This window comes from Sinocyclocheilus grahami, unplaced genomic scaffold (genome assembly GCF_001515645.1).
Source record: "Sinocyclocheilus grahami isolate Dianchi unplaced genomic scaffold, SAMN03320097.WGS_v1.1 scaffold10.1, whole genome shotgun sequence".
Lineage (NCBI taxonomy): Eukaryota > Metazoa > Chordata > Actinopteri > Cypriniformes > Cyprinidae > Sinocyclocheilus > Sinocyclocheilus grahami.
Genome location: NW_015505189.1, coordinates 830,971 through 849,565, shown reverse-complemented (window position 1 = coordinate 849,565; position 18,595 = coordinate 830,971). Strand labels below are relative to the sequence as shown.

At 36.0% G+C, this 18,595-nt stretch overlaps 1 protein-coding gene across 2 annotated transcripts in view; it reads left to right on the top strand.

Annotated features, from left to right (window-relative positions):
• Window positions 1-432: 432 nt before the first annotated feature.
• The window catches only part of dok4 (docking protein 4), a 33,725-nt gene continuing 15,562 nt past the window's right edge, over window positions 433-18,595 (top strand). For both annotated transcript variants that reach the window (XM_016282841.1, XM_016282831.1), the window contains exon 1: window positions 433-731. The gene's annotated coding sequence lies outside the window, so the exon portion shown is untranslated. The remainder of the gene's footprint in view (window positions 732-18,595) is intronic.

Sequence of the window (18,595 nt, the reverse complement as noted above, 5' to 3'; positions counted from 1 at the left end):
TAAAGTTAAAATGAACAGAAAATAAAAAAAAATCTAGGCCTATTTCAAAATATTAATACAAACAATAATAGCATCTCACTGCTACGAAAATAACACGTTGAAATGGCCTTTTTCTCTATTAAAGATGTCACAGTGGCCTACTGTCTCAACATTTTATGTAGATTTTCAATAAATTTCATTTCATTTTATGTAGATTTTCAATAAATTTTCAACATTTTCAATACATTTTAATGAACTAGGGCTAATCAATTTGACCAAACAAGAATATTAGATATAAGGCTCTATATTTTAAAGACAAATCATAAAAAAAAATATCAAATGTTTCTTAGTGAAGTGTTAACTCAGTGTACGCTAAACAAAATACACGCATCCCAAACGCACACACGTTATTTTAGTGCGCTCTTCTTTGACGCACTACGGTAAAGGGTGGACTTTTGTTGTCTGCTGGAGCTGGAGACAGACAGCTGAGAGTGAAACAGCCGTGTGTTCTTGGTGCTTGAAATTCAGACGCGCTGCGCGGCGTCTCGTCCCGAAACCCAAGACGACAACCAAGAAGAGTCACTTGGATTACCGTCAGCAGGTCTAAAGCCCGAACACATTTTTTTCCAAGAAAACTTGCTGGGGGTTTTTTTCTCTCTCTGTTGGGACACAGGCAAAAATCTCGCATTTTCACCTTTTAAAAGCAGCAGTCTTCTCGGAAGGGGCCGCACCTTCAGCTGAACATCATCCAGGTAGGTTTATGAAAGTTCATGTGCTGTATCGAGGCCACGACCATTGCTCCAATCACCCTAACTAAATACTATCAGAATGGTGCTGTTTAAATGTGCGATTGTTTTTTTTTTTTATCCGCAAATTGTCATTGAATAATGTACATCATTTAGTCCTTTGGTCAACTTTTTGCGCTGCTGCATCCCACACGTTATCATTATTTAAACAGCTGCGTTGTCTGATGTGAGTGTATGAAGTGAAGGATGTAGTTTAATTGAGAAGCGCATCTCCAGACTCCGTATAGCTAATTAAGCTGGTATTGTGCTCTGTGTTGATTCAATCAGTTGCTCATATGACTAGTTCTGGAAGTTTACATGAGATTATATTCTGGTCTTTAAATTAAAATTCTGTGTTTATGCATTGACTTTATTATGAATCGTATAATACACACACACACACACACACACACACACACACACATATATATATATATATTCCACTGTACTGATTTTTATTATATGCATTGTATTGCAAGACAAATTTCCTTAAAACATGACAATAAAGTATAACCAACTAACTAATTAAGTCACGAACTGGATATTTCACCTTTACTAATGGCAAAATACTGGCAGTAGTTTCGTTTCACAATATCAAAACAAAAGTTTGAATAGTTAATTTACGCCAAAAACAGTAACTGCAACTACACCCTATAATAAAAATGGCCTCAAATAACATTAATATTTTTCTATATAAGCTGCACATAAAACTTTTGAGAGATGAATAAGCTCAGAAGTCCGGATGAAAACGATAACAAGGCATCACCTTGGTTAGGATTTTTTAAAAAAAGGTAAGAGAAGAGCTAGAAGAGAGAAACCCTATAATATGTTAGCTAACCAGTCTATATGAGAAGTAACTCAGAAAGAGCTTTATTGCCAAGTGTGTTTACACACACAAGGAATGCGTCTTGGTGTCAGGAGCTTCCAGTACAGAAAGTACAGACATAGTGCACACATACATATAATTTAAGGTAATAAAAACACTAATAATAAAGAGAATAGACAATCAATTATAAATAACAATATAGTAATAAACTTCCATTGAAGATTAATAATATATTCATTAATATTGTTGTAGTGTTGATCTTATTGCATAATCAAGTAGCCCAACTCAACTCACCCTTGATCAATGGCTAAGTCAGTGTCCGAATTCACTCTCTTAATTCTGTTCACTCTTTGCTGATATGGTGCACTCACCACCATACACTATGTAGGGATTAGTGAATGATTGAACGATTTCGAACACGGCTTATGTCACTCAACCTAAGAGAGTTGCATTTTGGATTTCAGAGGCGTGTTCCAGGTTGGCTCAGCTGACTCATCTGATGCCTAAAAAAAGCTGTCTAGGTAGACAGATCAGTAGATTTTGAGACCTAACCAGAGACAAAACAAAGACCTCTCTTCCTGGATATGTTCCCACTTACTGTCCCTATTGTCCATATTTTCACACAAATGTCTAAGTATGGAAAATAATTGCCTTGCACCTTGTCTTGTGGGCAGTTAATTAAATTGAAACAGTGTCTTTTGAATGTGCTGCATGCTGATAAAGGACAGCGTTTAATCTGAGCCTTATCTCTCTGAGCATAAACAGCTTCACTAAAGCTCATATAAATTAGTCTGCAAATCCTCCACGGCTTTAGAGAATATAGAAAGTAACAAAAAAAATCATCTTATCTGTCAATGAGATAGCTTATTACCGTGATGGTGTTATCATAGGTAAACTGTTTTCGAGCACAATAAAGATTAAGATGGATAAACACCTATTAACCTATAACCCCTTTAAACTGAAACCGACTCTGCTGATTTAATGCTTGATAGAGATTGAATGAAGCCCATTAGATAAATGTCAGTCTTGTCACTTGAGTCAACTGAAGAGGGTTACCCTTCTTTTTAACCTTTTTTAGCAATATTTTCTGTCTAACGTTTTGCAACAGAAGCATTAATATGCTATAATCGTATTGAGAAATTACATTAATAACTAGTCAAACCATGACCAAACCTAAGACGGCAAGTATTACAATTAGAACCTCATAACAAATCTGACATGATGAGTTGGACGTTCAGCCTGTCAAGCACTCTGTTTTAGCTAAAACAGTTTGTCTTCCATCCTTTTCTCCCTACTTTATTTGTGCCTCGTTCACATCCAAAAATAATTTACATTGAATTTTAGCACTGGGGGTGGGTGGATGGGGGATGTTTCACTAAGTAAGAGGGGGCTCTTGTCCTGCTGATCTAGGCTTTCTCCAGTATAATCCAACTCATGTAATTAAACACAATACGATTAGTGGGCAGAACGGACCCTGTTGCTGTGTGAAGGTGCACACACTGTATATGTAGCGGAATTTAATACTTTTGTGTAGGTTTGCTTCTTTGGCGGTGTGAGTGTGTTTGTATATGTGAGTATGCATAAGTGCATTTCCACTTGCAGTTCATTGATGGCTTTCAAAGAATTCAGTCTATGCACGGGCATCAATACACATGCCATCAATGGAGAGATTGGCGCCATCCAAGAGTACATGCTATATGACCTGACCAGAAGCTGCTAAAAAAGACATAACAGTAAAAGAATCCAGTCAAGAGAGATAAATAGTCTTAGAAGTACTGGCAGTCAATTTCCAGTGGTTTTGTAATGGGGTCTATTACAATAGTCTTTACATACTAGTAAACCTTTTTGTGGGCTTTGTAGTGTGTAAAGACACCTGAGTCATAGATGTTATCCAAACAGCTGTCCTGGTGTGTGTGTGTGTGTGTGTGTGCACTTCTGCATTTTGTCTGAAGGTTGCAGTTGACAGCGGAGCAGTGTGGAGTCGGCTGGTTTTGGTCAGCTGGCTCACAGTCTGAAAGAGAGAGAGCGAGAGAGATGAATGCTCTGTAATTAGCACCCACGGCTGCATGCTGCATTCCACCTCTGTAAATTACAGAGTGGGCTGCCTGCACTGCCAGACCCAGCAAACCTGCCTGTGTGAGTGTATCCAGACCCCCCTCTTCCCCTCCCTCGGCCTCACGCACACGCAAAACTGCGGCTTTACCTGCTAGCAGCTGACTTTGCCTTCTCTTCCAGTTCACCTTCTACTGTGTTTGTTTCTGCGCTGCAGTAATTGGCGGTGGTGGATGCTCTGTATCTCCGGGGCTCGGCGTGCATTGATTTGTTTGGATTTCTGCTCCCCTCCCCAGAGCTTTGGCGTAAATGCGCGCCACAGACTCCCTACACTGCTGTCTGTCATGTCTGAGCGGCATATTTAAAGAGTTTGGTGTTTATCGAACTGCACGTACACTGAAAAGCACAGTATTTCCATAACACAAGGGTTTTTAAAATTAAGAATAGAAGCATTGGGATTTGAAAATATGCTTTGTTTTTTAGGGGTTTAACAGGGATTGTGTGTATAGGTGTCAAAATGTGCTACAGAGCTTTGAGACTGCAAAGAGGTCTTTGCTCAGAGCTTATGAGTGGGTTCAGACAGGGCTGCAGCCAACACAGACGTTGAGGACAATATTGTCCCTAGTATTAGATGTTCTTGATGGTGCTCTGCTGTACTCTGTTATTTCATATACTTTTACCGTAAACTGCTGTGAAATGTACATTAAATGAACAGAACAATTCTTATAATTTACAGTGGAAAAACCATGAATCGGCATGACCAGAATTGTCATTGAAATAAGTTTCTTCTTAGTCTTATTAGAGTTTTATGTTACATGTTGATAAATTAATATTTATTGTATTAAATTTGTGTCATGTACTGTATGCTACCATGATGATGTTTTGTATTTGTGTGTATAACACTGTGCACCTTCTTTATATACATTTACCATAGCTTGTGGAAAAGCTACTTGTGATGAACTTTGATTCAAAATGAGGCTTTCACTTTATCATCTAGATTTTTTATATATATTTTTATAAAAGTGGTTGTAAGTATATTATAAAGGTAAAAAACTGATTTTAGTCATTTGGTATAGTAACGTTACATTTGTTTTGTTTTTTTATAAAGTTCTGGCAACCACTGCAGCAATTTTTTTTTTACCATAAATGTCACAATTTATTTATTTTTTTTACAGTGTACCAGTATGACAAGAAAGAGTGTGTGGTAAGATGTAAGCAGCTAGTCATTTATTATTTGACAAATGTTTTACAATAGAACTGTTAAATGACCAACAATAATATCCAATGATGCACAACTACTTTTTTGTTAAAGGGGTCATATGACGTTGCTAAAAAGAACATTATTTGGTGTATTTGGTGTAATGAAATGTGTTTATGCGGTTTAAGGTTCAAAAAACACATTATTTTCCGCATACTGTACATTATTGTTTCTCCTCTATGCACCGCCTTTCTGAAACGCGTCGATTTTTACAAAGCTCATCGGTCTGAAAAGCGAGGTGTGCTCTGATTGGCCAGCTATCCAGTGCGTTGTGATTGGCCGAATACCTCAAGCGTGTGACGGAAATGTTATGCCCCTTACCATATTGTGATGGAGCGATGAGACAAAAACATTAAAAAACCCATTATAAAAGAGGCATTTGTTGCATCCAGTGGGGACATAATTAATGATTATAATGACTCGTACTGTCTTTTTACGTGTTGCATCGCGCCTCATAAATATAAAACCATGTCTGCATTTGTGATCGGAGAAATAACAAACAACAAGCGCTACTCTACACTGCTCAAAACTCGCGTTTGGATCATCAGTGACAAATCCTTTAAATATGAAAACGTACTTACAGTCTGTGAGTCAGAACAGCCGGCATTGTAGTCTACTCTCTCAGGATCAGGAAACAGTCCTCCATAAAATGCACTGCACACATCTGAATATTTGGGTTGAACTGTTCTGGAACAGTGTTGTAAATACAACTTAACCACTGATTTCTAGTTGTGTCCTCTTTTGGAAGGGCAAACGATGTAGTTTCGCTTTTACAACGAAACACACAGCGTCACACACGGCGGGCTTGAGTGCGGAATGGCCGGCGGGCTTGAGAACGTCAGGGCCGGCGGATTCGATGAAGGAGGCTTGCGGCAACCACATGTGATGACCCCGGGCTGGACTCCGCTTCGTCCATGGTGAATGCCGATCCGGCGATCGACAGCGCGAAGTTGATGTATTTCCTCAGCGACCAGCACGGATCAACTCTAGGCATGACGAAGCGGATATCGTCCTCTTTTGGAAGGCCAAACAAAGAAGTTTCGCTTTCACAATGAAACACAGCACCTTCACGACATGGCGGCAGCAACAATACTACAGCGAGAATAAAAGTTACACCTTCTTTCTTTGCGTGAACATTTGGGCGGCGTTATGCAAATCTTCCCACATGGTGACGTAGACATGTGGGGGCGTGTTTAAACGAGGCGTTTTAGGTAGGCGTGGCTGACTCTTAACTTTTATAAAGAATGTATCTTTGGATTTGAGACTTTAGTCTTTGCAACTTTAGGGATCTTATCTATGCACGAACAGATTGTAACACTCCAAAGAGAAAGGAAAATTTGAAATTGCATCATATGACCCCTTTAAAATTTTGCATTTAATGTAATTCATAATTAAATGGCTTGAGACAAACATTAACAAAGATGTTTTCAGAATATTAGGCATAAAATTAACAGTGAATGTGTGCATATTTTAAAATAAAATAATAATAATTTATTATTATTATTATTATTAAAAATAAAATTAGTTCAATCCCCCCTCCCAGTGTTCAACACATAGTTACAGTCTTGGGGTTAGATGTGAATTTTTGACGTAAAGTAAGGACTTTAGATAGCTGTGTGTGTGTGTTTGTGAGGTTGTAGGTAATGATCATGCGCAGTCTGTGCTGATGGATGGGACAGAGTGAATGGGTATGACCCTGACAGAGGACCCAACTGAAGGACCAAATGAGCTTTGTGACATTATAAGTGTAGGTTTGTGTTTTTGTGCCTGTCTGAGTACAGCACACCATATAGGTCATGTGACGTCCCCTCCCCTCTCCTTCTGTCTTATGCCATATATTGATAAGGTCTTGGTAGATTAATAGTACTAGTTTAAAGTCACGATGGAACAGAAGTAGCGACAGATCTTTTCTTCCATATTGTGACGCACATCTCAGTGAAACAGATTATCAAAAAAGAAAAAAAACATTTACAGCTTGGACTGTGTTGATTGGATGGAGGCAGATCTGAATGTGAGCTTGCAGTCAATTGTACGAAAGGGTCGGGGTTTAATCAGACTAAATAATTGAAGTCACCAAACAGTCTGCCATTTCACTGGAAGATTGATTAGACATTTTGATTAAGAATTACGAGGTCAATAAAGAAGCACGTGCACAGATGAATGGTTCACAATAAGATGAATAACATGCATTTAGAAAATAAATTGGTTGAATCATCATTTCATCCCGAAAAAAAATGTCTTACTATGCAGCTAACACACTCTGACTCGAGGTAACATGCTGGTTAAAGTGTGTATTCTATACATCCAGCTGTACTGTACACTATATAGTGCTTCTATGTAGTGGTTGTCTATAATGTACGTCCATCTAAATATAGTGTTTCTATATTGTATGTCTATATATCCAGGTTGAATCTTGTACTTCTATAGTGCATGTCTATATGTTCCATCCGAGTATAGTGCTTCTATAAAGCTTTCACAATGTCATTTCTCTATGGTCTCATCAGCTGACTCTGCTGAAGAGGAACTGCAGTTTCCTGTTTATGTCAGTTCTTCCTTTGCTGTAGGTTATGTCTTGCTGTTTGGTTAGTTAATGTATAAAGGGCCAGCTAATGATTAACAGTGATGTCTGAAGATGTCATCAAAGTCTGTTTCCCTGATCGCATGGATTCTTATTGAAATGACTGGATTTCACCTGCCAAGATTCACCAAATAATGTGAATGTGACCACACCTTTAGTCTGTGGGATTTCTTTTGTCTGCCAGGTGAAAATTATTAGTTAGATTTATTTTATAAGTAAGTGCACTCACTCGACAAGCCTCGTGATTTGAGATATCACTCATGTCCCAAAGTTTATTACTTGAGGTTGGTACAGTATATATGCTTTTTTTTTACCATGGCAAGGACGACCAATTATAATTTTAAGCATGCAAAAAGCTTGCAATGAATAATGTGAGCCGATCTTACAGTAATGTGTTTTACCACTGGTGCACAAGTCCACGACCCATGCTTTTGTGAAGCACTCCCTTTGCTGGAGCTGACATTGAGAGAGGAAGGCTCTACATTATAAGTTCAGCTCTTCTGCCAGGCCTGCTGCTGAGAAGGCCCCCTGAGAGCCCCACAGCAGTTAGGAGATATCAGAGAACATCCATAATTTATGACAGAGATAGAGATGCGGCTGTTTTTGTGTGTAAGATTTGCCCTCGTGCATTCCTTCTGTAACAAATGAATAGTAAACTCATTTCCTCCTGCTGTCTTTCCCTCTGTATCTTTTTCTCTCTTTCCCATCGTGCTCCCTGTTCTGCTGCATCCCATAAATCAACTGGGAAGTTATGAGACCAGAATATGACATTAAGCCATCTTTTCAGAGATTTTAACTTTATGCAAGTGAAGTAATTATGTGTCACGGTAGAACTCCGGCAACAAGTTGGGGATTTGTTTATGGTTTTGCCCCTGTTTTCTCCGTGCTTGCTACCTCATTTTTTTAGTCATCTTGATCTGTTTTTACTGATTCTGGTACTAGCTAAACATCTTTTTTTCTTTTTGTTACCAGAGTGCAATTCTCTCTCATTTTCTGTTAAGCTGCTTTGACACAATATGTATTGTGAAAAGTGCTGTACAAATAAAAGCAGGCTTGACAATAAGCTGTCAGAGTTTGCTTATAAAGGCTCTGTCAAAAGGACTACTTTTGTTGAATTTTATTTGAGCACAGTAAAATAATCCTAAAATATGCTTTAATATTTTTGATAAGTTTAATTTCATTTACTTATGTGGGATACCTGGTATATAATTATTTGTATTTTTTAAATTATTTTTATTTAATTAATTTAATTTTATATATAATTGTTTTTATTTTTAAAGGAGTATAGCAGTATTTATTTGTTTTTGTTTTTATTATACCAGTCGGCTATTATTAAGTATGTAATGTAAGTTAAAAACAGTGTTGGGAGTAACGCATTACAAAAGTAATAATATTACAGTAGTATATTACTTTTTGCTGTAACGCAGTAATATAACGCATTACTAATCAAATTTGGGAAATATTATTACTCGTTACAATCTTAGTAATGCAAGTTACAACAACATATTTTAACTCAAAATTAAGGGGTGAATTTACTAACACCGCAAAACAGCACCAGAGGAAAAATTCCGCGGGTGAAATAGTTTGTCTATTTCCTGTTGCTGGAATTAGATGGATGACTGCAGAGACGGACCTAACACATACTGTATAGATACATGTTTAGTTTAAATAGTGCGTAGCCTACTGCGTAGTACAATCCGTGCCGATCAGCCTGAGCTCGGGCCAAACACATGACAAGGATGTTTTTTAAGTGCGTTAAGTAAGCTTGGTTTACATAATAAATAATAGTTTAGCATTCAAATACATCGCAAATATGGACACATTTAATTGGATTAATGTGTTAATGTTTAATTGGATTAATGGCTTATTAAATAATAATAGCGCATAAAAATAATTTCAGTGTCCACAGTGTTTCTTAATTTTATATCATTAGCACATATTGCATATATTGTGAGTATTCAATATAAATCCTGGTCCAATTTGTACGTGACGCTAGAACTGAGGTGTTATCATCACTCATAGGCTGCTGTGAAGAAATAGGTGCAGATTTGAAACCTGCTTTACAAACAAAGCTAAATGGTGAGCATGCAAATGTCTCAGAAACGGTCTCCTCCTCTCTTTCTCTCATTCTCTGCATCTTTCCCTCATTTTGTGACACATTGATTTATAACAAAGTGTAGCACATCGTTGTGGCTTGAACGTTTTCCTGTACGAGGCGTGTGTCTGTCACTTCAGCCTGCCATAAGAGAGAAACTTCAAAGCCAAAAGCTCCAGAATGCTGACGTGACCAGTCTCCCTCAGCCCCTGTTTCGGTATCTCACGATCTGTCTGTGTCTCATTTCTGCTTCCTTCATCTTCTCCATCTCTTTCTCTGTTCACCTTCAGTCATGCGAGGCTGTCAGGGAACATCTGTGTGAGAGAGTGAACAAGAACAAGAGAAAGAAACACTGTTTGAGTAAGATAGAGATTCTTGGAAAACATGATTCATTTGTTGCCAAACTCATCAGATCTACCTGAAAAAGAGGAACAGATTGTCACCTCCATTTCGTACAGCCATTAAACCATTTACAAAAAAGTACCAGTTGGTTTTCTGGAGATGATAATTCCATGTTTTTGGACTTGGACGTTTGGACCAGAGTACATGGTCCAAGTGCCTTGGAGTAGTAATGCACCAAAACGAAAATTCATGGCCTGAAGTTTTTTTTTATAATATATGTTTTTTAAATTGTTTATAATTTTATAATGTTTGGAATAACTAAACAAATTCTAGGTATTATAATATTTTCTCAGCAATTAAACTTATTCTTCCTTCAAGTGGCATTATTGGGTAATATTTAAAAAATATTGCATAATAGATATACCATCTTATTTTGTTACTTATTCTGTAAGGGTCGAGAGTCACGAAAAAACACTATTGTCTTTCTTTAAATTATTTTTTTCTTATCATATGTCTCAGTGTGTGCATGTGCAAGTAACCTCTTAATGTTCTTGTTGTATAATCATATAATGTTGTGTTCCAACGATACAAACTCTTCATTCATAAAAGAACATTGTTTATAATTTTATAATGTTTGGAATAACTAAACAAATTCTAGGTATTATAATATTTTCTCAGCAATTACACTTATTCTTCCTTCAAGTGGCATTATTGGGTAATATTAAAAAAATATTGCATAATAGATATACCATCTTATTTTGTTACTTATTCTGTAAGGGTCGAGAGTCATGAAAAAACACTATTGTCTTTCTTTAAATTATTTTTTTCTTATCATATGTCTCGGTGTGTGCATGTGCAAGTAACCTCTTAATGTTCTTGTTGTATAATCATATAATGTTGTGTTCCAACGATACAAACTCTTCATTCATAAAAGAAAGTTGTCATAAAAAACAAGTTGACATACTTTTGCAGTTTCTTGTTTGGCAGCGGTTGAACATGATGCCATGGTGCCAAGAATGGGCAGAGGAAAAAAAGAGTTTGAAAATTTGACTGTTGAACTGCACCAAGGAAAAAGTTGTTATGTTGAGGTGTCTTTCAAGGCGTTTGGCTTAGATGCTTTGTGAGAGTGAAACCAGCCGTTGACTCATCAGCAGCATCTCTGCAGTCTCACAATGTGCCCTACAAACCTCTGCCTTCACTCATCCTCCCTGTAGAGCCAACAAATTAGGATAACTCTTCCTTTAGGCCTTGTTAACTAAAATGTCCCTTGGAAATTTGCCATCTCAGCTGGTCTGCCTTAGTTTTCCTGACTTAGTCATAGCTTGATCATAAATACACAACTAGTGGTGGCAGATTTGTGTATAAGGCAATTTAAATGAAAGGACTTGCTGAGAATAAATCTAGACTTAGCTGTGTCTCAACTGTCAAAGGAAATGCTCGCCAGAGATGAGAAAAGGAAGCGACAGAGAGACTTCAGACAGACTACCTCAGCTCCACAGGAGCTAGACGAAGCCAATGGCCTAGCCAAATGCCTGCTTTGTGTGACAACAATGCTGGGGATTTGGATCCGTCTAAAATATGCTTTCTCTCTCTGTGTTTCTCTGCAAGCCCAGGTCTCTCTTTTGCCGTCACCTCTTTGTTCATTCATCTCATGCTGTTTGTGAGATGACGTGATAAATTCTAGGCTGTCATAACACCTTCATTTGCCCCTTCATTAGTTCTTTCCAATAGAATAGGCTAAACAGAAGGAAGTGAAGATGGTCTCTGTCAAAATTGCTTACTTTCTGTCAGAAATGCAGTCATGAGAGTGAGATTAAAAATGGGCAAAGATAAAAGATTTACTAACAGCAAATGAGAAAACTGTGAAGTGTTTTAGGCATTGTGTGGTGTTGTTCTCTTTCTCTTTCTTCATGTATAATGATTTCCTTGACGCGTAGCAGCCTAGGTAAATTTGAACTTAATTCAGTGGCAATAATGTGTTTCAATATTTCTATCTGATTACAGGAGGTTCTGATATTAATGCCTCTGTATAATCAACTCTTCCCACATTTCAAAAGCCTCAAAACACTCACGCGTAAACCTGTATACACCTCCATGTTTGTTTTACTGTGGCACCAGGATTACTTTTGCTGTGGTTTGGTAGCAATTTGTACAACAAAACAGAAAAATTGATTGTTTGGAGGTTGGCGTAGATCAGAAAAGATTAAAATCAGGTTAGATGGCCAAACAAGATCTGTCATAATTTTTCTTTCTTACAAAACACAGCAGTGAGAATTTTGAATTATAAATGTTTTTTTGTTGTTGTTGTTCTGCAGTAGCATTGGGATTGAGATTTGGAAGTGTGTACGTGTAAGGGTGTGTGTGTTTGTCCCATATTGGGGGCTGTCTAGGACAAGAGAGACACTTGAAGTCAGATGGGCTTTGGAATCACAGAGTGGCTCTGCACCGTGTCGGAAACCAGACAGCCACTCAAGATAGACGCTGCTGTATGAGCCTTTTCATTCTCACTCAATAAGGGGAATTCAACGAGATTGAGATTCTAGAAGTTCACTTTCTTACGCGCACACAAGCACTGAAGTAAATAAATAAAATTAAAATTGTCAGGGCCCTATAAATCTGTAATTTTTTTTAGAAATTTAGTTTTAACTATTTATGATTTAATAATTGTATTATTATTATTATTTTTTTTTTAGAAGTACTTTCTACAGTACAATAGTAATATTTTTGTCACACTTTCAAGTTAAATTGAACTTTTATTTTGACAGGTTGCAATGTAAGTTGTTTGGATAAAAGCATCTGCCAAATACATACAAGTGAAATTAATCACAGTTAATCAAAAATATGTCAATAGAAGAAAATTAAGAAAAATGTTAAATGCATTATTGTGGCCAAAGATAATGTGGAAATCACTGAATATCATTATAAATGTTAGCATAAATCTCCATATATTTTGTTTTATATCAGTGATGCCAATCATTGGCCTACAGTCAACATGCAATCCATTTGCCATCTGTTTGAGGCAGACTTAGCACCCACAATGTTTTAAGTTAAATGTAGTTCAATATTAACAGCCATTTTGTTGCCGACCGTCTATTTGAATGAAAAAATGTGTCATTGGTGAACGGTCTCTTATTTAATGTTTGGTGATTGGACTCACAAGTATATGAAGGTGATGCTTCAAGTTTGAATGGCTCCAATGTAGGAAAATTCTTTATAACAGAACTTGCGAATGAGGCATAATTAATTGCATTTTTATGGCATAATTTAAAAAAAAAATAGTAATCACACTAAATGAATGCATTAAATGGACAGCACTAATTGAAATGAGACGAGGCAATAAAACTCTAACAGAGAGGCAGAGACTGATCCTCCAAATATTATACTACTTATCAGTCATGCAAAAGTTTGGCAGTGTGCATGCCTCAAAGCTGAAAATCCACTTCAAAATACCTAACTGTCAATTTACTTTATTTACATATTTTACATATGTACCTAAGCAAGTTTTTTTTAACTATTCTTTTCTTTCATCAAATTCTGATTATTATCTTGTCAGAAACAAGTGCATGAACAAGAATAAGTGTCTGCATGTAATACATCTTTGCTTTTAGCAGTGTGTATTTGCATACTTGCATACGTTTTGTTTGCTTTATCTCTGTCAATCTGGTAAAAGGACTGGAGACAAAGTGTCACGTCAGGCTGTAGGAGGGGTGCTGAAACCAGCTGTCTGTGTGTGTCTGTGTTTATAGCTGCTCTGTTATCTTTGATGGATAGAGGCTTGCAGACATCATGTCTCATCTGCCTGTGCTTTCTAGTTCTGGGGGTCTGTGTTTATATGTGTGTATCTGTGTGTTTGTGTGCGGGACTGTTGTTAGGACTATGCGGAGTAAAGCCTGGAATTTTTCCACAAGAGGTCAAAATCAGGGCATATAAACTAAAGTGAGGTGTCTTCATTTCATTCCTCCAGCTGTCTATTCCCTTTTTCCTCTTCATATTCTATTATCTATTTTTTTTTTACTTGTCTTGTTTCATCCCCATTCAGCCCATTTTTGTGTACTGTATTGTTTGGTCCTTTCCTCCTGCCTCTTCTGAAGAATAGTGGCTCTACTCAACATGATTTCAGAAAGGCAGTTTTTTCTTCCATCTCATTTCACTGAATAGTGGTACATTGAAGATGTTTCTCTGAGTGCTGTGATGTCTCTGTGGTTTCTGATGATTGCTTGTTGAAGGAGGTTACTTAATGGTAAAAAAAAAAAATTCAAGTGGTTGAACAATGCTTTTTTTAGTGGTATGTATAATACAATATTTTGAGAGCCGATGTAATGCAAATAGAAAGTACTGTGCAAAAGCATATTAGATTTTTTTTACACGAAAAAATGCATACTAATCTCACTGGGTTGTTACAATTAATGGCAAAATTAATGCTTGGAAATGTAAACTGATAAGATAAGAAATATATAAAACATAAAATAGTGAAAAATTCAAGATTTTTGCACAGTATTGTGTGTACATCAAAAAAGCAAACAAGATGTTCAGAAATGTGTTACATTTAAATTAACACTTATTTAAAAAAAATATTTACTAAAAAATGATTAAATGATTTAATAACAGTTCTGGCCAAAGTTGATAATTAGTTCCATGTTCTGGACAATATTACAAATTGATACTACTTTTGTCTTAAATAATAAAATACAATAAAACACTAATAACATCAATCAATATTTTGTTCATGTCAAATTAATGTTATGATTCCTAAGTGAATTTAGACATCACAGTATTCCAGTCCAGGAAGAATATGAGAAACTGTTGATTTTGAGATGAATACTGCAATTGCTGAGAATAATGAAAAGTGCTTTCAAGAAACTATACGCTTAAAGAAATCAGCATTTTAACCCTGTTCTAGTCTAGTTTGTGCTACATAAAAGAAAAATTTGTCTTAAAATCCCCAGATAACTTAATTATTAAATATTAATATCAGCTGAAACCACCCAAAAAACAATATTTTCCTAATATGTTGTGCATTTCTTGTTAATTTAATTTAATGTATTATTCAGTGCTGATAATCATATTGGTCTATCAGTGTGGACCTGGGGAAACCAGAAGACAACCCACCGTCATGTAAATGAATGGTAGTGTCAGCCTTAAATGCTCTCATTCACTTATGTATGTGGCAGTGTCTATTAACACTTGTGTGTGGGTGGTGTGATTAGCTTTGTTGGTCCTGAAATTGTTGATGATTTTGTCTTTTTTTGGCATCCCCTTAAAATTTAAGAGAATTAAATTGACATCTAATTTATTCAAAATGCATGAAATATGTCAATTTTAGGTATAACTAATATGAAGCCTTGTATATTCTTGTTATTGTGTAGTGGTAATGTAACACTATCTATAGTCTTTCAGATTTTAGAGCAATATGTCTGTTTGCACTAAATGATTACAGGCAATTTGACGTTAAATATTAAGCTAGAATAGAATTTTGGACCGATTGGAAGTGTGAAGCTTCCTGTTTAAAGCTGCAAAAAATAGATCCCAATAACAGACACAATTTCCTGTCGCAGCTGGGTTGGACAAAAATCAGATTTACATGGAAGAGAAGTTTTATTGCTTAACGCTTTATCACTTCATGGCTGACTAGGAGACAGTACATAGAAGTGAATGAGCAGCTCTCAGCTTGTATTGATTGTCTTGAAAATGTTCATCCCTTGCTAATAGAAATATGACCAGACCAGAACTTTACACTGTAATTTCTCCTAAATATCTCTCATTATTTTTTCTGTCATTCTCAAGATCACGCTATATCAAGATTAAAGATAATTGGAAATTGATAGCATGTAGGCCTAATCCATTTTAACTGTATTTTGTTTTTCCAAGAAATATGACTCATTCCTGCAATGCTATGAATTCTGTAACTATTAAAAATAAATTGTGATTTGTTCAAGTGATATGAAAGAACACTAAATAATTTTATTCCATCCTCCAAAAAACTTGTGGACTTTTATACAATATAGTAAGACATCAATTATAATATACGTGATACAGAAATAAGAAATAAAAGTGTAATCACCCACACAAATGAAGAGTGATTTCAGTAATGCTTTTATGTACTTATTATTTTTGTAACAATAAAAGGAGATTGTATAATTGTGCCATTTGCATTATTGTACAGTTGCCAACCTCATCATTGAAGGTACATTTTGTTCAATTGTACGATTTGTCTCTTGATCAAACCTAAACAATATTGGATCCAGTGGCGGTTCGTGGGTTTTAAAATAGAGGAGGCACACTAATTGTATTGATCTGGGATCCCTGCCGATTATTATTATTATATTACTTGCTTAACCACTTTAAAATGGCTTTTTGGTTGCTTTTAGTCAGAAAACATAAAGAAAACGACATGCATACAGCAAGATAATATAATTTCACTTACCTGACCTATCACTTGAAGCAAACGTTCATCCCTTCTTAAAAGTCTGTGTGAAAAGAGAGCTGCCTGTTGCGCCATTTAATTAAGCCGACTGCTGTAGCCTATATCCAGCTTAGGCTGTTTTCCCTAAATTTGTATATATACTGTTTGAATGACAGCTTGGTAAATCTGTTGGCAATCAGAAACTCTCAAAACTCATCATACGTACTTGGTACATTATCAGCGCAGCGGCAGACGTTCAAACTAATATCACGTAATTTACGTCTCTGTGATGATTGGTTGATATCAGAAGGGAGGCTAGCTAGCCACAAACACAAAAGATGTGTTTGTGAAACCTAACTCCATATTTCTAAATGGGACTTAAACCCATAACAATGTGTTGTAATTGGCCAATTCTTAGGGATTACGAAGACTTGGTAACAAGGCATCACAGGCCTATCATTAGCCAGGCATTCAACAGAGAGTAATCTGTCTGCTGCATGCTCTCTGCTCTCTGCTCTCTGTCAGTACCCGCACTTAACAGTCAAAACAGATGTTCTTCTTCCATTCGTCCTCCCACTTTGAGTGTCACCTGCATCTTAACAAGCTGTTTGTCGCTAGTGCTGCAGGGGGCTGGGTGAGATATTCTGGTTTCTGTATTCATTAGTTGCCTCTGAGTCTTGTTCACACCTGGATTCCTTAGTCGCCACTGTTTCTTCCTGCGACAAACAAGAGAAGAGAAGCGAAGCCTCCGCTCAGGCAACGACAGGGCTTCTCGGCTAATTTCGGTCTTGGCAATCTCAAGATAGAAGTGACTGGCAAAGATTGCCAGCAACACCTCATGTTCGTCCAGGCCTGAGATTACTTGAAATTAACACCCTAAACATACTTACAGCTGCCTACTCACTGGCTATGATTGTGTTCATGTTTGTGCTTATATGTGTATATATTATTAAAATAAATTATAATTTTTTTAGTAGTTTAGTATTTTTTGTTATTAAAAATAATAGGTTTTGTGTGTGTAAACACACCACCATTCAAAAGTTTGTGGTCATTAAGTTTTTTTTCCTGTTTTTGAAAAAAAAAGAAAAAAAAACTCACCAAGGCTGCATTTATTTAGTTAAAAAATACAGTAAAAACAGTATATTATAATATATAATATTTCAAAATATGATCATTTGAAATATTACAATTTAAAATAACTGTTTTCAATTTGAATGAATCTTCAGTATCACATGATCCTTCAGAAATAATTCCAATATGCTGATTTGGTGCTCAGAAAACAATATTATTATTATTAAGGTTGAAAATATTTGTACTGTTTAGCGTTTAATATTTTTGTGAAAACCATTATCAATTTTATTAGGATTCTTTGATGAATAGAAAGTTTAAAAAAAACATAATTTATCTGGAGGTGAAATCTTTTTGTAAATATACATAAATAACATTGTAAACATCTTTTCTGTCTGCCATTTAGACCATATTTCTTTAGATTCATATATTTAATATGTAATTTTGTAAATGTAATTTAATATTCAAACATTTAAAAGAAAATCATTCAGAATTGCTTGCCATTTTTCTATCGTTTTTCTTTTTTTTTATCTCCCTCTCTGGTAGACTGAAAACCTTGTGATTCCTATTCACTGCACATGACCTAATACTTGCATATTGCTAGTATTCAGCATATTGCTATACACTCTTACTTGAATATACCCATTCATCATACAGCAGAAGGCTCTTAGCAGCTCTTATATTAAACTGTTACTTTATTGCTTTAACTTTATGCTTGATTTGTCTGTTGCCTCCTGCTGAACAGCAATAATCATGATACACTTCATGCACACATATACAAGTCACAGTGCTAAGAACGTCTGCTATCAAAATAAATTTGAACGTAAATTCAAATTTAAGCAAAGTGACCTTTCTGATGTATTCTGGGGCATTAAAGATGACTGATTTTTATTGACCACTGTAAATTGGGTAAAACAAATTACATTAAAACAACAGCTTCATGAAGGACTTCTTATATCTTTACCTCTGTTCTTAAACTCTCTTTGTGTCTAAAGGATTTGACTATTTATTACTGCTATATGAAGAGGCTCGGCTGACACTTAAAGTCTTGATTTTCAAGCTGTTGTGATTTGTTTTGATCTTTCATTATGCTGTTCCATTGAGGTCCTCTCAAAACTGCTTTTTTCATCGTTCATATCCTCCTTCAACTGTTCTTGTTCTCCCTTTTATCTTTATTTCTCCATTCACTCTTCTGACAAGGGCTTTTGA